We start from the raw sequence: 23,556 nt of genomic DNA, 5'->3' as shown, positions 1-23,556 counted from the left end.
AGTAAGTGAAGAAACATTTCTGAAGTTTGCAAGCATGTGGGGTTAGCTCCCCCACCCCCATCCATTCCCCATGCCTCCCCTTCCCCTACCACTCTCCTACCCTCTGCCAAACATAGCTGGAGACATAGTCAACATATGTAAACTTTGACTTGATATGTTGCATCTTCTGGGTACTTTGAAGGTGGGCCTGAGATTAAGGACCTGTGATAATTTTTCACTAGCTACCTTGGTTATACTTGCACGCTTTGATATAAAACCTCTCTTTAAACATGATGAGGAGTAGGGTTAAGGACCAAAAATGAATAAAGAATGACATAGCCTGGACTTATATAAGGTTAACTTGAACTGTTATACAAAAGTATGAATAGTTGACCACTTGCCTAAAAAGTAGACTTTGCCTAATTTTACTGGTCTAGCTTTTAAATCATAAAATCATTCAACATAAAGTTACAAGAGGATTATTCCATTGACTTGGAAACTGGGCAGCTGTAACAACAACAACATATATTTATATAGAACCCTTAATATAGCAAAACTTCCCAAAGCTTCACAGGAGCATTATAAAACAAAATATGGCACCAAGCCACAAAAGGAGGTATTAGGTCATATGACCAAATGTTTGGTCAAAGAGGTGGCTTTTAAGGAGGGTCCTTAAGGAGGAAAGTGACATGAGAGGTGGGATGGGATGGCAGGTGGGTGGTGCGTAAAGTTGTGCCATTCCCATTCCTGTTCACCAGCACAGACATTTTACCCACTGCAGGCGAGGCATAGGGTAGTCTGCTCACCTCTGGACCAATTGAGGCCCTTAAGTGACTGAGTAACAGCCACTTTAAGGCCTCCTCCAACAATGTTGGGATTTTATCAATGGTGGGAGAGGCCAGTGCCAAGTATCTAAGCTGCCAGGTGAAACCATGGCCTTGCTGGGGTGGGTGGGGGGGTGGTGGGGGGGGGTGCAGGTGCGGGGATCTCTTTTTCAGGAACCTGTGCCCATAGGAGGCTGGTCCCCTCTCCCCAAGCCTTTTCAATCCCAGCTGGCCCCCACCCTTCTCCTGCCAGCCTGGCCCTGGTAAGACCCCGGACTTACCTTCACCCAGGCTCCATGGCTCTTCCCCTGCAAGGGATTGCCTGCAGTCCCAGCAGCGGCTACTGTTCCCAGTGGTGCTACAGTGACAAGAGGGCTGCCAGCCATTTGATTTGCCAGCAGCTTTTCGAAACGAGGCTTTCTTCTCTGATGAGGTGGAGGTTCAGCCTCCAGGTCAGGTAATGTTTTGAAATTATGGGTCCCTTTAAAAAAAAAAGGTGATTGGGGGTGATTTAACTCAACTCACTGAGCAGAACAGAAGCTCTCCACCTATCCCGCAATGATTTTAACATCACTGTGCTTTAGGAAGCTTGGCTGAGGTGGGATGTTCATAAATCTACAGGAATTGGGCTGGGCCTGGTGTTATTTTAATGCCTACAGAGCCAGGCATTCACCTGTTTGCACCAACAGGCATTGATTTTCAGAACGCAGATCGGTTTTGACATGTAATATGCAAATTAGATTTCTTTCAGAAATTACTTTTTGGGAATACAGTATATGAGCAAGAATTATTGTACATTGGGGAACAGCTATCCTGCCGTTAATTCTTCAAGGACCAACAGACCGTTTTCCAGACACAGTTGGGTTACAATGTCGTCTTTTCCCTCTAGTTCTTTTTTTTTTTAAATATTAACTTTTCTTTTCCCTTTTTATTCTCTGTTAGTCTGTTCTATTCTACCCTTCTTTTAGGCCCTGAATTAAATTCCACAATGCACTGAGTAGGGTGGGAATCCAATAGTGCACGGGCGACCTGTAAGTAAATTCAATGTGTCTGTTAGTGGCTTCTTAACTCAACCACCTCATTATAATTTTACTCCTGGGTATCATGTGTCAGGAAGATATAATAATTTTCATAATGTTATTTGGAATTTATTGTAGAGTAACAGTGGGGTCTGTGTCTATGTGCATGTGTCTGTGTGTGTGGGACTTAACTGAATTAAAGACAACTATTCTGAAGGCTTTGGTGTAAGAAGAGAAGCTAGGTTTGATATGCTAAGTAGATAAACATGGGTGAAGTTTGGTGAGATGTGAAGGAAACACTTGCATTAACTAGAGTAGTTTGAATTCAAAAGAGGGGGTGAAATATTTCACCTAGCCAGGAGAAGTTAAGAAGCAGTCTGTTTATTTTTCCCAAAATTACTGGTAAAATTGGTACTATGATAGTTTTTTTATTATTAGAGAGGTAAAGTCCAAAGACATGGGGCTGAATTTTGCTGTTGATGAGCAGGGGTGGGGCCGGCTCGCCGACGCACAAACTGATGCGGAATGATGTCTGGGGGTAACCCGTTATGTCACCCCCGCCCCATTTAAATTTTCAGGATGGTGGGGGCAGAGCCAAATCAGCTGTGCGCCCGCCGACCTGTCAACGGCCAATTGAGGCCATTGACAGGATCATTTAAACAATTAAAGGACCTGCCCTTCCAACCTTAAGGCTGGTGGACAGGCCAGGAGCCCCAGCGGGGAATAGAGAAAACATGAAACCTCACCTACCGACGGGATGAGGTTTCATGCAGGGTTTTAAAAAGTTTAATAAAGTTTTACTGTAATTAATGAACATGTCCCATCTCATGTGACATTGTCACATGAGGGGGACATGTTAGGAATTTTTTTTTTTCTATTTTTAATGTTTATACAACTGTAAGCGATCTCCCTGAGGCAGCACTTAGTCTCAGGGAGATGTGCACTCTTGCGTGCACATGCGTGAAACAGCGCACTCTCGCTTTTGGGGAATCCCCCCCCTGCCTGCACAGGGAGCGCATAGGTGGTGGGGCCCGCTTCTCCGGCGGGAATTGGCTCCCCACCCGCTGGAGATTGGGCGGGCTCACCCACCCAACAGGCAGAAAATTCTGCCCATAGTGAAAGAATGGGAATGTGCATCCAAAGGGGAAATCTGTATGAAGGAGATGAGGTTGTGTGTAGGAAAGAAGGAATTCTAAGATCTAACAAGTGTGAAAAGCCTCCTGCCTCTAAGCCTGAAGTTGATGTCTACACGAACTGAAATGAAGAAAACTCACTTTGAATTCGACAGTTCAGGGTATCGTGTTACTTTGCCTGGGTCTTTTAAAATCTGTGTGTTTCACTTTTGCCTTAACAGAGGTGTAACTGGGATTTAGGTTAACTAGGGGAGCTAGGAGTTATCAGTAATTTGTAAACATACGTATGTGCTTAAAATCATATTTTTAATAAAGGTTTAATTTAGTTTTGTAAGAAACCGATAAGCCTTGGTGGTGTTATTATTAGTGAATTCAAGGCACGCATCTTGAAATAAATACAAATTGTTAAATAGTTATAGCAGTTGTTTCAAGTTTCCCTCTGGGATTTGAATAACTCAGCATTTACCATCTGCTGTGCCATATTACATATCCAATCAGCAGCAGGTGTAATGACCATCCAATATTTGAAGAGACAGCACAACACACAATTGGAGGGGTTTGGGACCAATTAAGTCAAGCAAGTGCCAGAATGGAGTCCAGGCAGACAAAAGCTGCACCTTATTTCAGTGATGCCTCCCTGGATCTGCTGCATGGGAACTGTGAGGAGGTATTCTTTCCGAACAACAGGAGGAAGGCACCTGCAGTGGAGGCCAAGAAGGCTGGTTAGGGTGCGTAAAGGTGGTCAGTAGCAGGAGCTTTGTATCACACTCTGGTATTCAGAGCAGGAAGTTCTTCAGTGATCTAAGCAAAGCAGGAAAGGTATGTACAGTCACATTCACCCACATTGTGCGATGTGCCTCACGCCATCTCATCACATCACTCCTCACACCCACTTAACTTGCAGGAATGTCCATACCTCTCATTATATGCACTTCCTTATACCCCCCCTCAATCCCTACACCACTCCCACCCACCCTCAACCTTATGCAATGTCATCCCTCTATCTGAGGTCACTCTCAACAAGTGCACTCCATCCATCAGAAGAACACAAGGCACTAAATTCACTCACACATTTCTTCTTTTCCTCCATGCAGAAGAGAACACAGAAGACCAGGGACAGGGAGAGAACTAGAAAAAGGCAATCATAGAGGAGACGACACAGGAGGTCAGTGGGCTTTCGGCAATCCTGGCTGCTGAAGAAGGGGAAAGGGGGTGGTCCCAGCTACCTAAATAAAATGCCACAAAATAAAAGCTACCCAACCAATGTAATTATAGTTTTGCAAAATGTTGGACTGTAGCTTCAAGAATAAGCCTGTGCTGTAAGATCACATGATCTGTGTAAACCAATGAGTTAGCAGCACAGGGAACCTCTACAGGGAGAGTCCTTTAGTTATGGAATTTGATGAACGTGTGTAGTTGCTACTGTTGTCTTGTAAATAAAGTCTAATGCTTCCACTAAGAAAGGTTGTCTGAAGACCAACTCCATGAAAACTGGCGATGAAGGTAAATCAGAATCGGTGCTGTACCTCGCCCAGCGATTGTGAGCATCTAAGTTTGTTAAATATAACAGAAGATATAGTCATCCGAAATGCCAGTTTGGCAGAATCGATCCCTTTGAGCCAGCCACAGATGATTGGTCTCAGTATGTAGAACACCTTGCGTTCTTCTTTGAAGCAAACAAAATTACGGGGGCAGAGGAGAACGATCCTCCTGAGTACTTGTGGGAGCAAAACCTATAGTTTAATTTGAAGTCTGATGTCCCCCAGTGCCACAGATTCAAAGACTTTCAGTAAATTCGTAGACCTCGTTCAGGGACATTTTCAATCCAAGTCCTCAGTCACAATGCAGAGGTTCAGGTTCAATACACGAAATAGACCCCCAGGTGAGACAATTGCTACCAATGTGGGGAAATTAAAGCAACTGACGGAATATACTGAAACCCTGAATGACATGCTCAGAGATCTAAAGTATGTGGCATGCAGGAAAACACTGTACAGTGAAGATTACTGACTGAAGTGAACTTTGATTTTAAGAAAGCGTTAGAAATAGCGCTGGTGGTGGAAAGTGCTTTAAGAGATTCACAAGCAATTCAAGGGGTGCAAGATGGCGCCGTACTCCAAATCGGGCGGGAATAGTCAGCAAAAGTGGTGTGAAAGGCCAGGACTCTGCTGCGAAGCAGGAAACAGCCCCCGCTAACCGAAAAATGAGAGAAAACAGCAATTAAATCGAAGAATAACTTTCAGCGACATGGAAGCAATCATTCTGGCGTTTGGCAATTTTAAAAAGTAGAATGTTATTTTTGTCATGGAAGTGGACACATAATGAGAAAGTGTAAAGCAAGATTCAAACAGGCTTCCGAGCAACGAATAGAGTCCAATGAAGTCTATAGTGTAGAAGAGCCAGAAGCAACCAATTCTGACATTTACTGACTATTCAACATGAAAGTTGGGAAGACTGAGCCATTATTTGTTACAGTGCAAGGGAATGGCAAACCCATCAAAAATGGAAGTAGATACGGGAGTTTCTACCACGGTAATAGGAGAACATGCTTTCAGATATTTAAATAAAGGTGACCAACAATTATGTTTGGAACAAACATCTGCCAAGTTGAAAATATATAAAGGCAAAGAAATCCAAGTGAAAGGTATCACCAGAGCAACTGTCCATTATAGAAACCAATCGGCATATCGACCAGTGATGGTATTGAAAGGCATAGGACCAAGCCTTCTAGTGCAAAATTGGTTAAGGGAAATCAACCTTGATTGGCTAGTGAGATTTCAAGAGGAAGCTGGAAGGTTTCCTGACTTGAAAAAGGAACAAGGCAAGGTATTGTGGAAAGAACCTGGAGTGCCCAAGGACAGATAAAGGAGTGTATAAAAATTCAATAACCTTAAGAATGAAAAAACAAAAACAGAATTACTTGGAAAAACTCAGCAGCCCTGGCAGCATCAGCGGAGAAGAAAAGAGTTGACGATTAAGAAATGAAGGCTGTCTTAAACAACAACGTGGAAGAACAGCAGAAGAAATACAAGGAGACCCTGCTGAGTGACAGAGTTCAAGGCAAAATGAGTAACCTTTGCAAAGAAAAGGAAAACCTGTTGAAAGGCCTTCACACACTACAAGATTCTCTCAGCTCAAAGCTTGTGCCTCTGGAAAAGTATGAGGGAAAAGAGGGAGAATTTAATACTTTATTCAAGAATTTAATAATAATCTCTGAACAAACCGAAGAACCAGTTGGCAGAGAAGACACAGCAATATTCAAGTTTCCAGGAGGAAGCCGACAGATGCAAGAAAGAGACAGAAGAGCTGAAGAATCAACTAAATGAAGCTAAAGAGGCTTTGAAAGCAAAAGTTGCAGAACTTTTCAAGACGTGAGCAGATAATGAAGTCTTGGATAACTCAACTACTGAACTAAGACAATTTGAAACAAAAACAGAATTACCTGGAAAAACTCAGCAGGTCTGGCAGCATCGGCGGAGAAGAAAAGAGTTGACGTTTCGAGTCCTCATGACCCTTCGACAGAATTTGACATTACATCCGAGAGAAGTCTGGCCAATAGTGAAGTCAAAAAGTAGGCCGAGACTAAATTATGTGGTAAAAGGAAGAAGACACATAGAAGCAAGGTGTAGAATTACTGATGAAGCACCGTCTTCAGGCAAGACTGACCCTAATGTTTCCTAATTTGGAGGGGAAGGTGGAGAAAAGTCAAGGGAACCAGAAAGCGACTCATGATTTACATAATCATCAGGGACAATTTACTATTGGGGAAGCAGTATATGTAAAGGCTTTCAGTGGAGGAATGAAGTGGTTACCTGGTGAAGTAAGTTCAGTGACCAGACCATTGTCATGCCACATGGAAGTGGAGGGCCGGATGACCGGTAAGCATGTGAAGGATTTAAGAAAAAGAGAGATATCACAACAAGATATTATTCCACCTGTAACCATTACTGAACCAGTGTTTCCTGTTGAAGGTGCTCAACCAGGGACAGACATGCCCGATGTCTGTGTCGGAATGAAATACCCTGAGCTGCAAGTGCCTAATGAGGTACCTGATGTTAATGTGGATCCAGAGAACGTGGTTCCTGCAAAAGAACCGGAAGTCGTGGCGCTGCGGCGTTCCACACGGATCAGGAAACCACCTGAAAGGCTGAAATTATAATTTCATGATCTTTGTAAATATTATAATGTCATTAGATAAATATCCTTGTAAATGCAAAATGTACAGAAAAGTTGAAGGGGGAGGAATGTAATAATTACAGTTTTGGGGAATATTGGACTGTAGCTTTAAGAATAAGCCCGTGCTGCAAGATCACATGATCTATGTAAACCAATATGTTAGCAGTGCGGGGAACCTCCACAGGGAGAGGTTTTCTTCAGTTATGGAGTTTGATGAACGTGTGTAGTTGCTGCTGCTGTCTTGTAAATAAAGTCAAATGTTTCCACTAAGAAAAATTGCCTGAAGATCAACTCTATAACAAAAACTTATTATACAGCACTCAGTCGTGCTGAGGAGGCTGTGGAGGTCAAGTCACTGAATATATTTAGTATGGAAATAGATAGATTTCTAGACGCTAAAGGCATCAAGGGGTATGGGGAGAGTGCGGGAGTAGCCGTGATCATACTGAATGGTGAAGCAGGCTCGAAAGGTTGAATATCCTACTCCTGCTACTATTTTCTATGTTTCTATGACTCTATGTTGATTTGGTTTCAACAGTGAATGAAATAAAATCATCTCCATAATGATAACTTGCTACATACTCTTACCCTGCTGGGACGAATTCCTGTCCTTTATCTCCCACAGGGTTCTGCGGGTGTGGCAGCAATTAGCGACCTCTGCTGATGATGATTCCTCAGAGGGACTGAGTGCTCCTGATTGTGCACCAACACAGGAATCATTCAGAGCATGTTCAGATACTCACCAGTTCAGATACTCAAACTCCTGTGGGACTAGGAAAGCAGATAGTTGGGTTTTCACCTACCTCCACAGTAGCTGCTACGCTCCCAGCACCAAAAGGTGCCCAAAGGCTGACTGGAAAATTCCAATCTCTGATCATTGGCATTATAATTGGTCTTTTAATTATCTTAACTAGCGACCTGTCGCTTGTGGGCAATTTGCTGCTGCACCCCCAATCCCGTCACCAGCAAAATGGCTTGGAGACAGGATGGTGCTGGCAAATTGGCATGCGCCTGACTCTCTTCATTCCCACACCCATTATGAGGGCAAAAATCCTGCTCCAATTACTGTTTCTCAAACAAGTAAAGTGTATTGATTTCATTTAACTGAATCATCGAAATAAGAATAGGTGATTTAAAAAAAATACATGGAAATCAGCAATATTAGGAATGGAATCCCCTACATGGAATTTTTTCCCAACGCTTTTCCCCTGTTCCCTTAACAGAATTTAACAGCAAAGGAAGCAGTTATTTGGCGCATTGTGCTTGTGTTGACTCACTGCAAGAGTTATTCTCCTCGGCCCTTTGTGCTTTCTCTCTATCCTTTCAAATGTTTCTTTTCAAGTATTTATCCACTGTGCTCCTAAAAGCAGTTATTGCTTCTGTTGCCATCAGTTTATTAACAAACCACCTACATGACACCTTATCCTGGCTGGAATTGAAGGTGGCAACTGGTTGTTCCAACAGAAAAAAAAAGGTCATCTCGATCTAAGTTGACAAACCACTCACACAGTAATAGATATGTCCGTAACTTGGAATGTTGTTCTACAGGGTGACAGCCTCCTCTGGTGTCTCCCTAAATAGCCACCTTGCTTGAGTCCTTCAGATTCCAATAATAAAGGGCATCACTAAGCTGTCCACAATGGGGATCCATGTGCATACACTTTTCAATGGAGCCAATGAATGGCCACCAGAAATAGAACTGCTGGATTTTCTTTTATTTTCTTTGCCAGTTCAGATAACTGATTGCCGTAGGCTCACCATGCCTCTGCTGAGATGAGTTCAATCAGTATAAACAAAGTTTACTTTACAGATGACGTTGATAATCATAGGTGCAGAAACAAGTTACTTGGAGGATTCTAAAAACTTAAGGTCTGCTTTTTGATTAATCAGCTTTCTAGTCATCCTTTATAACACATTAGAGGGATAGGTGCCAAATGAAATAAAGTATATTTTTTGACATTCCTAAGCAGATTCAGCATTGAAAGAGTTAAAACCTTCCAATACTTATTCAACAATGTAATTGCTTTCAAATTTATGTTTGATGTGAAAAGTAATTTGGGGTTGAGAATAATTATGACTGATGTATTTTATGGCACTACAGGCTCCTTCTCTAAGAAATGTAATTAAATTGTTTTGAACAATCTGACATAACTAGGATATATTTGATTTGGTACAGTAAAGCTTAGAGAATGCCCTCTTTAAAGTAGTACTCTCGCTGCTAATGCTCCTTTTAAAATGTAAATTGTTCAGCAAATTAGGATGGGCTTTTATGTATTTTTCTTTCTGTCCATTTCTGTTTTTAAATTGCCATTGTGTTGCCTATAATTAAAAGAACATTTTTAAAATCTCATTCAGAAGGCCAGTGTCTACTGATCATTAATTAAAGCTGAGTTCACTTTTCACATACGTGTTCACCATTTTCCTATAAATGATTAATAGCAAAAAGCTAACACCTCAGAGACACAATAGGCTGACTGGTGAGAGAAATAAGAAGTAAACCGTGCTGACACAGTCAGAGGCTTTTTCTGAGTTTGAAGCTGTGAAATATTGCTCAGGCAAAATGGAGGGATCTTAATCTGTATTAACTGATGGACTATAGCAGCTGGAGTTCCTGATACTGACACTGGATTCCTGAACTGGAAAGTATTCCTCTTCTATCACAATTATCAATATTCACACACAATAGACATTAATCTAAACATTGAATGGTATCATCCATTGGAAATTGTTGACTAGCCTCAGGTGTTGCTATGACATGCACTAATTTTAGCAGGGACAAACCTTTCACACATTACAGGTAGCTTTGCATGTGGATAATTAATTAATAACCATCTACCACCCTTCATTGACCAAGCACTCAACGATCAATAACCAGCTTGCTCCTTATTTTTCTCACCAACAAATACACAAAGTTTTAAGTAAATGTGTCTCGAGTATGAAAATATGGATATTGAGGTCACATGTTTAACCATTGTAAATATGATTCATCAGTATTAATTAATTAGCAATGTAATTAGTCACCTCTGGATTTCATTTTGGCCGCATGTGGCTTATTGTTAAACTATTGGACAACACTAGTGCAGAAATAAGTTTGGATTTTTCAATCGGCTGTAGTTTCGGAGCAGTCCAGGGACTCAAAGCAAAAGGTCAGGCCGAGAGCTTGAAGGTAGTCCTGGGGCTTTGCAGGCTATGCTACAGGGCTATGCAAGGCACGCAGATGGTGGTACCACTCCAAGGAGGGCCAAGGCCTTTGTGCCACAATGGGGTCATACACAGCTTGGTGTACAGGGTGTCATCAGTGCCCCCCACTTGGTAGTCCTGGAGGTGGCTGGCTCAGTGCTGGCCTGCAGATGGAATGGTCATGGTCAAGAAAGGCACCTGCTGCCTGTAAATGGGGAAAACATAATAAAAAGGTAGGCGGGGGGGGGGAGTTCGAATCTCTATAGGGGGAGGGGAGGGGTGCTTCTGTTTGTGACCATGCACACAACCTAAAGATGGGGAGGGGTTAGGTCCACATAGGGCATGGGACATCAACAATGATGGGATCAGGGGGGAGGGCAGGAATGTCCACAGCAATCACGATGAGCTCCAGGGTTACTGGGCGAGGCTGGAGAATTACCAGAGGGAGGTGTATCTACACATCGTGGGGCTCCAGCATGATCAGAGGGACATGAACAGTGATAGGGGGAGGGTCAAAACTGGTCTGGAAGTTGAAGTGCAGCACCACCATCTCAAGACTCCAAACCAATGGCACGGTTTAAAAATAAAACTAGAAAAATATGTCCATGGGAGGGTTCTGAAGCAGTGTGGAGGAGCCACAGCTGGACTCCATGACACATGGCAAGAACTCATTGAACTTCATTGAGAAGTTAGACTTTTACATGAGATTGCAACAGTCATTGGGGTCACATTGAGGTGGTCTCATTGAGCATTTAAACCTCAAAGGAATGCCAGAAGGAGAGAGGCAGCCAGTCATTAAGGGAGCACAGCTGCTGGATATCTGCAAGATGCTCTGTGAAACCCTGTAATGTGTATTGTCCAATTTACACAGGTCACAGGTCACTAGACATCCAGTCATTCCTAAAGTGCAAGGTGGGGGCAATCTTTAATCCTCATCAGGCAGTGTTTGAGTGTCATTACTGATGGTCAACTTTGCAAGGCAGTGCTGAAACCTCTCCATCCTCAATGGGATAAAGCTGTCAAATTATTGGGATGGCTTCTTAGACACCTGTGATTGTGAGGGACGCCCCAGCTACAAGGAAAGGCAGGTAGCGCACGTGCAGCACAAGGGCATGACAGCGGCTTTCTGGCTGCGAGTGGACGGTATGAACTATTCGGTCAAGCTACATTTCTCTCTTGGATCAATCTTTCCACAGGAAGAAGGAGGATTTCAGAATGGAGGCTGTTCTCAATGCTGCCATATTGATAGCAGTGCTCAGATTGAAAAGGAGAAGAGGGGCCTGGCGTTCTGCAGCACAGCTTCGAGAGGAGCCACACCCTGAGGTGCAGGGTCCAGGGGAGCCCCAGGAAGGACAAGAGGCTGAGGAGTTCAGACCCATCCCACAGAGGCGACTGGCACAACCAGGGGTCTACCGAAGACACCTCTCCTATTTGGGGATGAGCAAGGGACAGTGCCATACATGACTACGCTTGTCTAGATAGGTGGTGGCTCATATCTGCCACATTCTGCAGGAGGATCTGACGTGGCACAGACTGCGAGGCCGTCCTTTGCCAGTGCCCCTGAAGGTCACCGCCATCCTCAACTTTTTTTTGCAAGTAGCTTGTTCCAGGGATCCACAGGGAACCTATGCTGTACCTCTCAGTCCTCCACACATAAATGTATAAAAGGAGCTGATGCATGTCCTCTCATTATATAAATTTCACAAAAGATGAAACTAGCCAGGCTGCTGGATTTCTGGGATTTGCAGTGATTTCTGGCTTCCTTGGATCGCAGGGTGCAATCATGTCACTTTACTATCCTCTGGCAGCAGCCCCTGATCTTCATTAACAGGAAAGGGTTCCACTCCATCAAGCTCTGAAGAAGAGTCATACGGACTCAAAAAGTTCATTCTGTTTGTCTCTCTGCAGGTGCTACCAGACCTATTAGGTTTCTGCAGCACTTCCTGTTTTAACTCCACTCCAACAATGTTCAACTGGTCTGTGACCATCAGAATTAGATCATGCACGTGTGTGCCAGGTACCCTGGGAATGCTCACGACTCCTACATCCCAACTCACTCCCAGGTGCCACAGATACTCAAGGAGCTGTGGTACTTACAGGGTTGGTCGCTGGGTGACAAAGGGTACCCACTGAAGAGATGGCTCATGACACCTGTGCACCATCCTCAAACATACAGATACAACACGGTGCACTCTGTGACAAGATCCACCATTGAGCAAACCACTGGCATTTTGAAGATGTGCTTCTGATGTTTGGACCTGTCAGGTGGGCCTCTGCTGTACTCTCCACAGAGGGTGTCCCACATCATCATGGTCTGTTGTACTCTGCACAACCTGGCACTTGAAAGAGGAGATCATTTGCCACAGGGGGACATGGAGGAGGCTCCTCAGACAATGAAGACCTGCAAGGGCAGGAACCTGAAGAGGGAGGTGATGGTCAGCTTCCACATGAGGATGCCCTTGCAGCAGTGTGATGTGGAGGATGTACCTGTGACACACTGATAACCACAAGGCTCCAGGAGAGGTAAGGTCCAGGCAAAGGTACCTGAGCACACTTCTCCTGTTCCTTAGCTCCATGCCAATGACTGGAAAGGCTTTCACAAGCAGTGAGACCACAAGCAAGGCCAGAATTCGGCCTTAGACCTGCAACCCTCAAGGATCATGAGGCCCTAATTTTTGGAAAGGTCAGCAGCCAAAACTGTACGTATCTGCTGTGGAACGTGAAAGGCAGTACACCAGTGCAAAGCCTGCATCAACTGCACAACGTGCAACCATTGACACCTGAAGGAGACACTTGGTGTGGCCCCAGAGATTCGCAAATAGTTGTTGAGACCATAATGGGTGCAGGTCATGTGCTTTCACACTCAATGAACACAGCTCACTGTTAATGGAACAACATAACTTATAACCCTCGAAGACACATGAACACATAAAATTCTATGGTGTGTTGCAAGGCTTAAATGTTCAAAACTCAATGTGCAGTCACTTTCAGGAAAGAGTTTGACGCATCTCTCTGACATGACAAAAGGAGCGAGTGACTAACGTGGGTCTGCTCAACATCACCTGAATCTGAGGCACACAAAGGAAGGCAATCATGGAGTGGGAACTTGAGTCACCCTCTCAATAAGAGGGCACATAGATGCACATGAACAGCGTATTAAATTGATGAGAGCATATGAACAGGAAATATGTTACAAAGGAAATATATTACAGTGAGTGAACACCCGTGCCACTGTACTGATCTCAGGGCTTATTAGTCTTTCCAACCCTGCAGCTATGTCTAGATGCATCCCTGACATGTGCAGCAGAGGTGGAGGCAGACTGCTGACTGCTATGCCCTGTTTTCTGTGATGACCTTTGCGGGCATCTTCCAGAGGCCTGAGGCCTGGAGGGCTCCGGCCTGCCATGGGTCTGCAGCTATGAGACAGGTGCAACCTCCTCGGTCTGTGGAGCTGGAATAATATGTTTTTTATTTGCTATGCAAATGTTGGGGCAGTCTTGTGGTGCAGTGGTAGCATCCCTATTTCTGGGCAAGATGATCTGGGTTTAAGTCCCACTTCAGGACCTGGTGTCTATGGAGAGTACTTTCATAATGTGGCCAAACAGGTTGATGATCAGCATTTAATTAAATCCTTCCGATATGCCTGATGGTCAGACACAAGAGTGGGAGAGTTCCCTAGTCAGCCATATTGCAGGTGCCAATGGCAAACTGCAGTACTTTGCCCAGCTTAATCATGCACAATCCAATTGAAGTCCATGGCTGCTAATGCCCTTATAGGGCATGGTAACTAAGGAAGAGGATGTTAATGTTTTATTATATATCAACAAAGATAAATATTAAGGTCTGAGTACTAATGTTTTATGATTTTATCCTTTTCCCACAGTAGGTAATATTTAATGTAGCTGGTTTATTCATGCACGCCAACTTTCTCTTGCCCACGTTTGCCTGGTTCGTGTGGAGAGCTAGGAAACCAGTTGAGCCGCTGGAGTTTTCAATATTCTTTCACGGAATGTGGGTATCGCTGGCAAGGTCAGCATTTATTGCCCATCTCTAATTTCCCCTCAGAAGGCGGTAGTGAGCTGTCTTCTTGAACCGCTGCAATCCATGTGGTGTAGGTACACCCACAGTGCTGTTAGGAAGGGAGTTCCAGGATTTTGACACAGCGACGGTGAAGGAACAGTGATATAGTTCCAAATCAGGATGGTGTGTGACTTGCAGGGAACTTGCATCTGTTGCCTTTGTCCTTCTCAGTGGTAGAGGTTGCGGGTTTGGAACGTGCTGTCGAAGGAGCCTTGGTGAGTTGTTGAAGTACATCTTGTATGTAATGCACACTGCCACCATTGTGTGTTGGTAATGGAGTGAGTGAATGTTTAAGTTGGTGAATGGGATGCTGATCGAGCAGGCTGCTTTGCCCTGGATGGTGTTGAGTTTCTTGACTGTTTTTGAAGTCGCATTCACCCAGGGAAATGGAGACTCTTGATGTGTGCATTGTAAATGGTGGACAGGCTTTGGGGAGTCAGGGGATGAGTTACTTGCATCATAATTTCCAGCATTTGAATTACTCTTTTAGCCATAGTATCTATATGGCTAGTCCAGTTCAGTTTCTGGTCACTGGTAACCCCCAGGATATTGATGGTGGGGGATTCAGTGATGCTCATGTCATTGAATGTCAAGGGCAGATGGTTAGATAGCCCCTTCAGGATTTGATGGCTATGGAAAGTACTTTCATAATGTGGCCAAGCAGGTTAATTATCAGCCTTTAATTAAATCCTTCCAATATGCAAGGTGGCAGGCCACAAGAAAGGGAGAGTTACCTAGTCACCCATACTCCATAAACCATGTTTGAACCAAGGCTGTAATGAAGTCAGGAGGTGATTTGCTCCATAAGCTATCCTTCCCATTGTAGAATATGGAGTGACCTAGACTTCAGTCTCATTTCCAGTTCCCACACAAATAATATGGACTTGGGTGAAAAAGCTGAATATTTTGGAAAGAATGATTATCAAAAACAGATTAAGTTCTGATTCCCTAAAGTCCTTCTTTTCTGCTTTGATAGAACCAATGCCCAAATTATTGACAAAAATCACATGATTCATTTCTAGCTCTTTACTGATGTCAACCTATATTTAATTATCATGGCTTATTTCATTGCTTGCAGCTGTACAAGATTATCAAGTTCCCTTTCATATTTTCTGTTAATTTCATACGTTTTTTTATTACACATCACATTCCTATAAACTCACGGGCTCATTTGAGGTTTGTGAGGCAGATGTATCCAGTGTCAACATTGTCTAAAGCTTGGCGTTCTGTTGTAAATTGCCCAGAATTGCAGAAGTAATTTCCTGTCTAAGTATTGTCTGCCCATTGTAAAATCAACCCAAAGGGCTGAATCTTCCAGTCAGTGTGCGAGGGTGGGCCTAACACACGGACACGTAAAATGACGCACGATGACATCGAGCATGCGTCCAGACTTCATCGCAATATTTCGTTCGGCAGGCCCACGCGTGGCTGTGCACCCGTTGAAATGTCAACGACCTATTAAGCCTATTAAGAAAGTAATTAAACCAGTTAAGAACGCTGCCCTTCCTTAAGGCTGGTGGGCAGCCGAGAAAGCCCAAGCGGCCTTTGCATTTTTTCAGGAAACCTCATCCACAGGCAGGATGAGGTTTCCTGAAGCGTTTATAAAATCAATAAATTAATTTCCCCACCTTCACAAACATGCCCCAACTGACATGACACCGTCACATGAGGAGACATGTTTAAATCAATTTTTACATCATTTATTGAAACGTTTTATTGTCTGTTCAATCTCCCTGAGGCAACTCCATCCATCAGGTAGATTGCTGCGCTCTTTCTCACGTGTGCGCCAAAGAGTGCAGGCCCCTCCTCCGCCTCCTTCACCAACCCCCCCCCCCCCCCCGCCCACATGGGTAGCTCTGAGCGCTACTCGCCGTGCGTTATGCTGTGCGGGCCTTAACTGGCCCGCCTGCATAAGATGGTGGCACGCAGCCGATTGCGGGCGATGACCAGCTCCGCGCCTGCACCCCCCCCACCCCCCACCCTCCCCCCCGCCAAGCCCGCCCACCTTAGTAAAAATCCAGGCTGAGGTGTCTGAGAACATGGAATTTTAAACGTGGATGTTAATCCACCTTCTTCACATTATTAACCTGAGTAATTCCCCCCAATACTAATACTGTTGTAATTTATTATTTTCGCCCTTTCTCTCCAGATTGCATTTTTTCCTTATTAGGGTCAGTCTCCACAGGTGCCAGTTGTGTCCTGGTCCCTAGCCTCTGCAGCTATTACTAATGTGTAAACCATAACAGTGGGTCCTGATAGGTTAATTAGAGAGTGGTTAGCACAGGATGAGCTTAGTCCTATCTTTAATTGACATCCAGCCACAGACTTTTAGAGTAAAACTCACTGGATAGTGATCAACAGTGAAAAGAAACTGAACATTTTTTTATTCTCCAATAACCCAGAGTTGCCAGGGTCAATTATTTTGGCCCTAATGCCATTCGTCAGTCCATCTGGCAAAACAAAGCTTGAATCTTCTTATTTGGTGAGGCTGAATTACTCACTGTGCAAACCCAATTGGCCATCAGGTAAGATGTCTCATAAATTTTAAGATCAAAAGAAAAGATAAATAAATTAGATGGTAATATGAGATGTGCATCAATATTATTAGCACTGCATTCAGTCAGAAAACATACAAGAACCTGTAGCAACATCCTTCTGCTTATTGTGGAGCAGGGTTAAGCGGCCATGCTCTTGCTCCAATTTCTATGTTTTTAATCCAAATGTAGCATTCCTTCCACCATCCAAAAAGGCTTAACACAGACTGTGAATGATTCATGTTAATGCATTTGACGAAATGTTGCGAGGGTTTTTAATACAGATAAAAAGAGTGATGATAAAATGAATAAAAGTATTAATACTCATCAGAGTTTTGTTTTGCAATAAAGAACAAAGCTTTCCATTCAGACAATATTGTGAATGGCTCCTTCCTGTGTGGTCAATTGTGGTTCCATTTTGCAATACATCACTAGTAGCTGAAGAAATTACATTACAACCACTTTACTTAAAAGCCTTGGGGTAAGGCTTTTAAATTTACTAGATACAATAATATAATTGTTAATAAAGATTACCCATAGAAAAGGCTCTCTACATTATTGAATCCACAAAAATGCAACTCATCATGTAGTCTGTCTAGACCAGCCTATTCAGAAGCATTCTGACTGAGGATAAAATTACATAACTAACCACAGAACATGAAAGATAATATGTACATAAATATATGGCACTTATAACTCGTCCCCAGTTCCCCTGTGTATGTAGTGTCGGGTCGTAGTCTTGAACCTTGCTGCCCACGATATTCTTTATACCGGTTTCATTTAACAGAGTGCTTTGCCAAGCTATCTCGGGGGCCATTTAAGAGTCAACCACAGTGGGGTGGGGCTGAACTCACACCTAGATTCTGATGAAAGGTCATCAACCTGAAAAGCTAATTCTGTTTCTCTCTCCACAGATGCTTCTGAGCATTTCCAGCCTTTTTATCTTGTTTGCTTTTATTTCACACATAGGTTAGGCCGGGTAAGGAATGCAGATTTCCTTCCCTAAAGGCGATGGGTGAACCAATTAGACTTTTACGACAATCCGACAGCTTCATTGTCACCTTTAATGATATTGAAGATGTTATATATATATATATATATATCAAGATTTTGCAACCTGAATTCAAATTTCAAACTTTCTTATATTAATTCTTTTTGATTTTTCTCTGCTCTCATCCTTCATTTTATTGCGTACAAAGACCAAAATGGGAACTGTAAGTTACAAAGGGAGATTTATTCAACTGATCTTGGTCTTATTGAAGCAAAGATGGAGAAAAGCTACATTTTAAATTCTCAGGGGTACATATATTACAGACAGAAGCAGGAGTATAAACTTGAAATCAATGGGCAAAAAAAATCAGAAAGCAGTTTTCTGAAGCATGCTTGTGATTGACGAGATGCCCTCACTGACAGGTTTGGGAAAATCTGCCTTCATGAATACCAAATTAACAGCAGAATCATTAATATGTAGAACAGGCTCCCAGCAAAAGCAGTCATCATCATTGATCAATTGCTTTGACAATGAGATGGATTAATATCCGGTTATGGAACTGGGTTGCAAGATGCGGGAATAAGTGCAAACAGGTGGATTACATATCAACCTCCAAAATTCAGTAAAGCTGAAAAAATATTCCAAAAACAGAAACCGCTGATATCTCAAAAAACAATGTGCAAGTAAAACAAGCCCTGTATAAAAGGTTGCTCCAAGATGGACTGAATCATTTGAATTCCTATTTATTACATTGGATTTTACGATGCTATTAGTGCTTTGAGATCACATTCTGCAACTGAGTTTGTACTGTATTTCTGTGAAAACTGAAACCAGTTGTCCTCTACGATATATGAAAAGAAACAGTTACACTGGCAGTGCAGTGGGATCTGGACTTGTCATGACTTAAGCTGTAGCTATACCCAAGTGGCAGATTTCAGGATTTTTGACCTTCCTTCTTCATGGGGAGGCTTTAGGAATGAATTATGTTTTATGTCCTGTCGTTTAAAAGAAAGTAATGTTGCACAGGTTTAAAAGAAAGCTACAGCGTCTGAGACAGAAAGGGTCATGTTAACTTAGCCCGCCCTCAGAAAACTGATGGATGGGGTGGAGCACTGCATCGCGTCCAATATTAGTCTCCATTGGATTCAGTTGGAACATGAAGCAATTGTTGACCATTTTGCTCTTGGTTTTCCTACCAGAGGAAGTGGGGGAAAGGAGTTAGAACCATCTTTGCTCATTGATTCATCCGTCAAAGATCCTGACAGTCCTATGCATTTCAAAAGACAATTTCAAATGTTTGGCAGATAGGGTTCAGGCAACAGCTGATGTAGTGTAGATATTCATTTATCCTACACTGGATCTGCAGAATTACGAGTTGACAGGCCTGTTGTTTCACCACGCATTTTAAAATCCTAAAACAATGGGGGCAAAGTCTCATGAAGCCATCTGGGTACTGGAAATATGACAGGGGCTACCACTGTCATCTGCTGGTAACCCCAAATTATATAAATGAAGGGGTAGCAACCCATGCCATTAGTGCCACAACAGGGAAGCTGTACACTTAGAGCAAGCAGAATTTGATGCCCCTCTGAGAGACTGCACCAGAGCCCCAGCTTGGGCCAACAAGAATGGGCCAGTCACTTTTAAAACTTGTTAATGGAACAGCAAGATCACTTTGTTACAGATTTTAATGGACTGAGGATCAATTCCCATTGTATTGACTTTTCATAGAGCCTTCACTAGGTTAGGAACAGATTTTCTCTCAGTAGATGCTAAGTCCCACTAAACCCTCCACAGACCCTGTTTGCACAGTTGAAGGGACATTTCAGGGACATCGCACAGTCCTGTCCCAATCCTTTCCCAGGCACACTCCTAACGTGAGGTGGACATACATCCCCTCTCCTAGAATAATATGCTGACTTCTCACAGGTAGAGTTAGGATCTGTTCCAAATTGCAAGAGCCCCTTGATTTAACCAAGAATCCTATGTTCCAGATCATACCAGGCTCTTACATTTATTAATTATAGCTTGAAGTGAATCCCCTCTGGTTGCTTGTCGTTCTAAATCTTATGTGCATCTGCTGATTTTCCCAGAGTCAGCAGAGGCAGCAATGTAGGTTACAGGGAAGTGATTTCCAATGCATAATGGATGTTTTATGTTACATGGATTGGAGAAAAGCAAAAGATACGGATTGGTTGTGTTTAATCAGGGGCAACGTCTCCACCATCGACCTTAGTCCAGCAATCTCTAACATCTAACATTTTTCTGATCTGGGTTCTGTAATTCTTATACACTTGTGACTTCAACTACAGACTGGTTTAATTTTACTTCTTACTGCAAACAATATAGAGAAACATATAGGGGAGAATCTTCGGCTCAGTGAGTGGGGGCAGCTGCGCCTATTAAAGGCCATTTAACTAACAATTAAAATAATGAACAGAGCTGCCCGTCCAAGCTTAAGGTTGATGGGCAGGCGAAGAGCCCAGGTGGCCTTCGTATTTTTCATGGAACCTCATCCACGGGCGGGGTGAGGTTTCATGCATGATTTTAAATTTTCTCAGAAGTTTTTATTGAAATTAACGCACATGTCCCAGCTCATGTGACAGTTTCACACGGGGGGTCAGGTCATAAACATTTTCTCAACACTTTATCGAACTGTTAAAACTTGAGGTGTCTCAGGGAGATTTTTGCCCCAACTCAGGGAACCCCCCCCCCTACCCTACCTCCCATACAGGGGGTGCACAGCACTTCCAGATGCGGCGCATCACGCTGGGTGGGCCTTAATTGTCCCGCCCACGTAAAATGGTGGCACGGACCCGATCGGGGGCACCTGCCCCCCCGCACAACCCTCCCAACAGGGGAAAATTTCTAACCATATAAAAACTATAAGTAACCTATTAAGCACAACTTCATGGACAATGGTAAAGAACGCAATGCTTATGTGTGTAGAATACCTCAACAATGTGCAGTGAAACAAATTTGATAGCCATACAATTCAAATCAGCACAACACCTCTCACTGACACACAAAGAATGCAGCTTACCTGAACATGTCATGTGAAGCTTGTTATAAATATTTCGACATACAACATTAATTTCAAGAACAAAACCATATTTGCATCATTCTACCTGTTTGGGGACAAAAATTAACATTATCCCTGGATAGATTTGTAACAGGCAGCTCAAGTTGCAGATACTAGTGGAGCATGGAAAATGCAACGGTTACTTTCTATTTTTAACAGATGGTTAAGGACCTCCATGAATGGTTATGTTGTAAAGACAAGTTCCAATATTCAGGATCCCTGAGAGTAGGTAATGCTGGACAGAAAGGGATGGTATTTGAGTGTTACAGGAGCAGGAGAAGGCCATTCAAACTATTCGAGCCTGTTCCACCATTCAATTAGTCATGGCTGATCTGTACCTTAACTCGATTTGCCAGCCTTAGCTCAGCACCTAACAAAAATCTAGCAATCTCAGTCTTGAAATCATCAATTGAGATGGTTTTTTTTCTGGGAGACATTGCCAGGTTTCGACTTAGGTTGGGTTCCCACCAAAGTACCAAAAACCAGTCAAATGGCGAACTCTGCAACCTTTTAAAATAACTTCTCTGCTTCCCAATGAGAATGGGCTCCTTACACAGTGGTAAGATGTTGCATGCAAACTCCCTCGCTACCCATGAACCAGAGGGACCACAGGTACCACAAATGATATAGGCACCTGTCCCCTGATACTCTTAGAAAATGGGTTATGAACAATGCTTCAATGAGAGAGGCCAGACTTCCATCCAGCTCCAAATCTGTCTGCAACAGGCCAGCTATTTTAACCTGGGCCTGCCTGGGGTAGCTCAGGCAAGTCTAAAATTTTAACAACTGGGGCTCAGAGGAGCTGGAGTGCTGGTCCAGTCCCCACAAAAAAAATCCATGGCCTGCCCTGCTCTTCCCCCACCACCTTCACCCTGCAAAACCCACCCTGCCACTTGCCTGGAACCCAGCAGGTGATCCTTGGCTGCACAAAATTAGATTTCCCACCTGAAATCCACTCTGAGTTAAAATCTTTCCCCTGGTCAAGTTCAGAGATAAAGATTGGCTTCTTGCCGGCTGTCACCTGGGGAGCTATCACCAACGCTGCAGTTATAAGGAGACAAAATGGGGCAATGATCAAAGGGAAATGAGCTAATGTTCACTGGTGGATATTCAGAATGATAATGCTATTTTGCAATGGGTTTTATGCAGGAACTTTGCACTTTATCAACCCTAACTACTGTGAGATTTGACTGTAAGTGCAGATGCTCATCAGTTTTTATAGATGAAAAATATTTTCTTCACTCAGCAAGCTTCTTTGATCGTTGATACAAAATATTTTCTGCCCCTGTTTCCAGGCAATTTTTTGCATCAGTAATTTGCAAACTAATTGGAGAGGTCAGTTCTTCGCTCAGTAAAGAGCCAGCACTGAAAAGATGAATGCAGCAAAGGCAATAATCACAAGGAGGTTGCTACCATGAGCATCGACTCTGTACATATTAAAGTCTATAGTCCTCTCACCCTTTTAGAAGGTGCAAGAGGTTCATTTTTATTTATTCTCCTATAGGAATTGGGTTCAAGTGGTAATTTGCTATTCATTAAGAACAGCTGTTGGAGTGCCTTTGCCAGTTCCTTTCAGCCTGAACATGAAAAACAGATCACCTTGAAGCTGTGACATTTCACTAAGGTTACAATAAGCACTCTGGGCTTGGCCTAAATAGCCAAGTGGTTATGGTACTGGGTTTGTAACCCCAAGATCAAGAGTTCAAATCTCACAATGGCAAACTATGACATAATATAACTTCATCTGAAACAGATGGAAACAGGTTTGTACTCGAAAGAGTTACAATAAGCACTCCTCATCTCCTGTGGAGTCATAATGTCATAAGCCATTTTGGAATGTAAACAAGTATTCTGTTAGCATTGTATTCATGAACTTTATTTTTCACTTTTGACAATCTCATTACAAAGAAGATCAAGATAACTCACTTTACAAATATACTTGTCAAATGTTGTGTGCTATTTATTTTTGGATATAAATTATTTTGTGGGGTCATGCTATAATCATAGGAATATACCACACAGCATTATAAGAATGATTTCAAAAACTGTTCAAATTGATTGCAACGAGAAAGAATATTGCAATAGTTCATCGAAATAATTAGAGGTGATAGCTGAGACAAGTCCCAGATACAATGTTGATTATATTGATACAGTATTTCATACAGATATTTTCAAATTGTTGGCACAAAACTAACTTATCTGCAAGATGGCAAGCTGCTTTGATACAGTTTCATGCTGCATTATGAACTCCTGGCTAGGAACTGTTGGCCAGGCCTACAGTACTAAACCAGGTCCTAACAGGGTATGTGCAATGTGACTTTCTTCCCCAAGTAAAGTTATTAAGCTAACTTTAACTGAGGAGCCGGGGTGGGGGGGGTGGTGGTGTTGGTGGGGTATGTGGAGGGTGCATCCACAAATTGCAGACAAGGAACCAAATTTGTCAGTTCCTCTTTAGTGAGGAATTGCTCTGCATGATTTTATTCACTTAACTTAAGTGTTTAAATGTAAGGAAAGGAATTTCGGATAAAATATGAGGAATGAGCCTGACTTTTCAGCCA

This window comes from Carcharodon carcharias, chromosome 25 (assembly GCF_017639515.1).
Source record: "Carcharodon carcharias isolate sCarCar2 chromosome 25, sCarCar2.pri, whole genome shotgun sequence".
Classification (NCBI taxonomy): Eukaryota; Metazoa; Chordata; class Chondrichthyes; order Lamniformes; family Lamnidae; genus Carcharodon; species Carcharodon carcharias.
The sequence above is the reverse complement of the archived record's forward strand: the minus strand, read 5'-3'. Positions refer to the sequence as shown.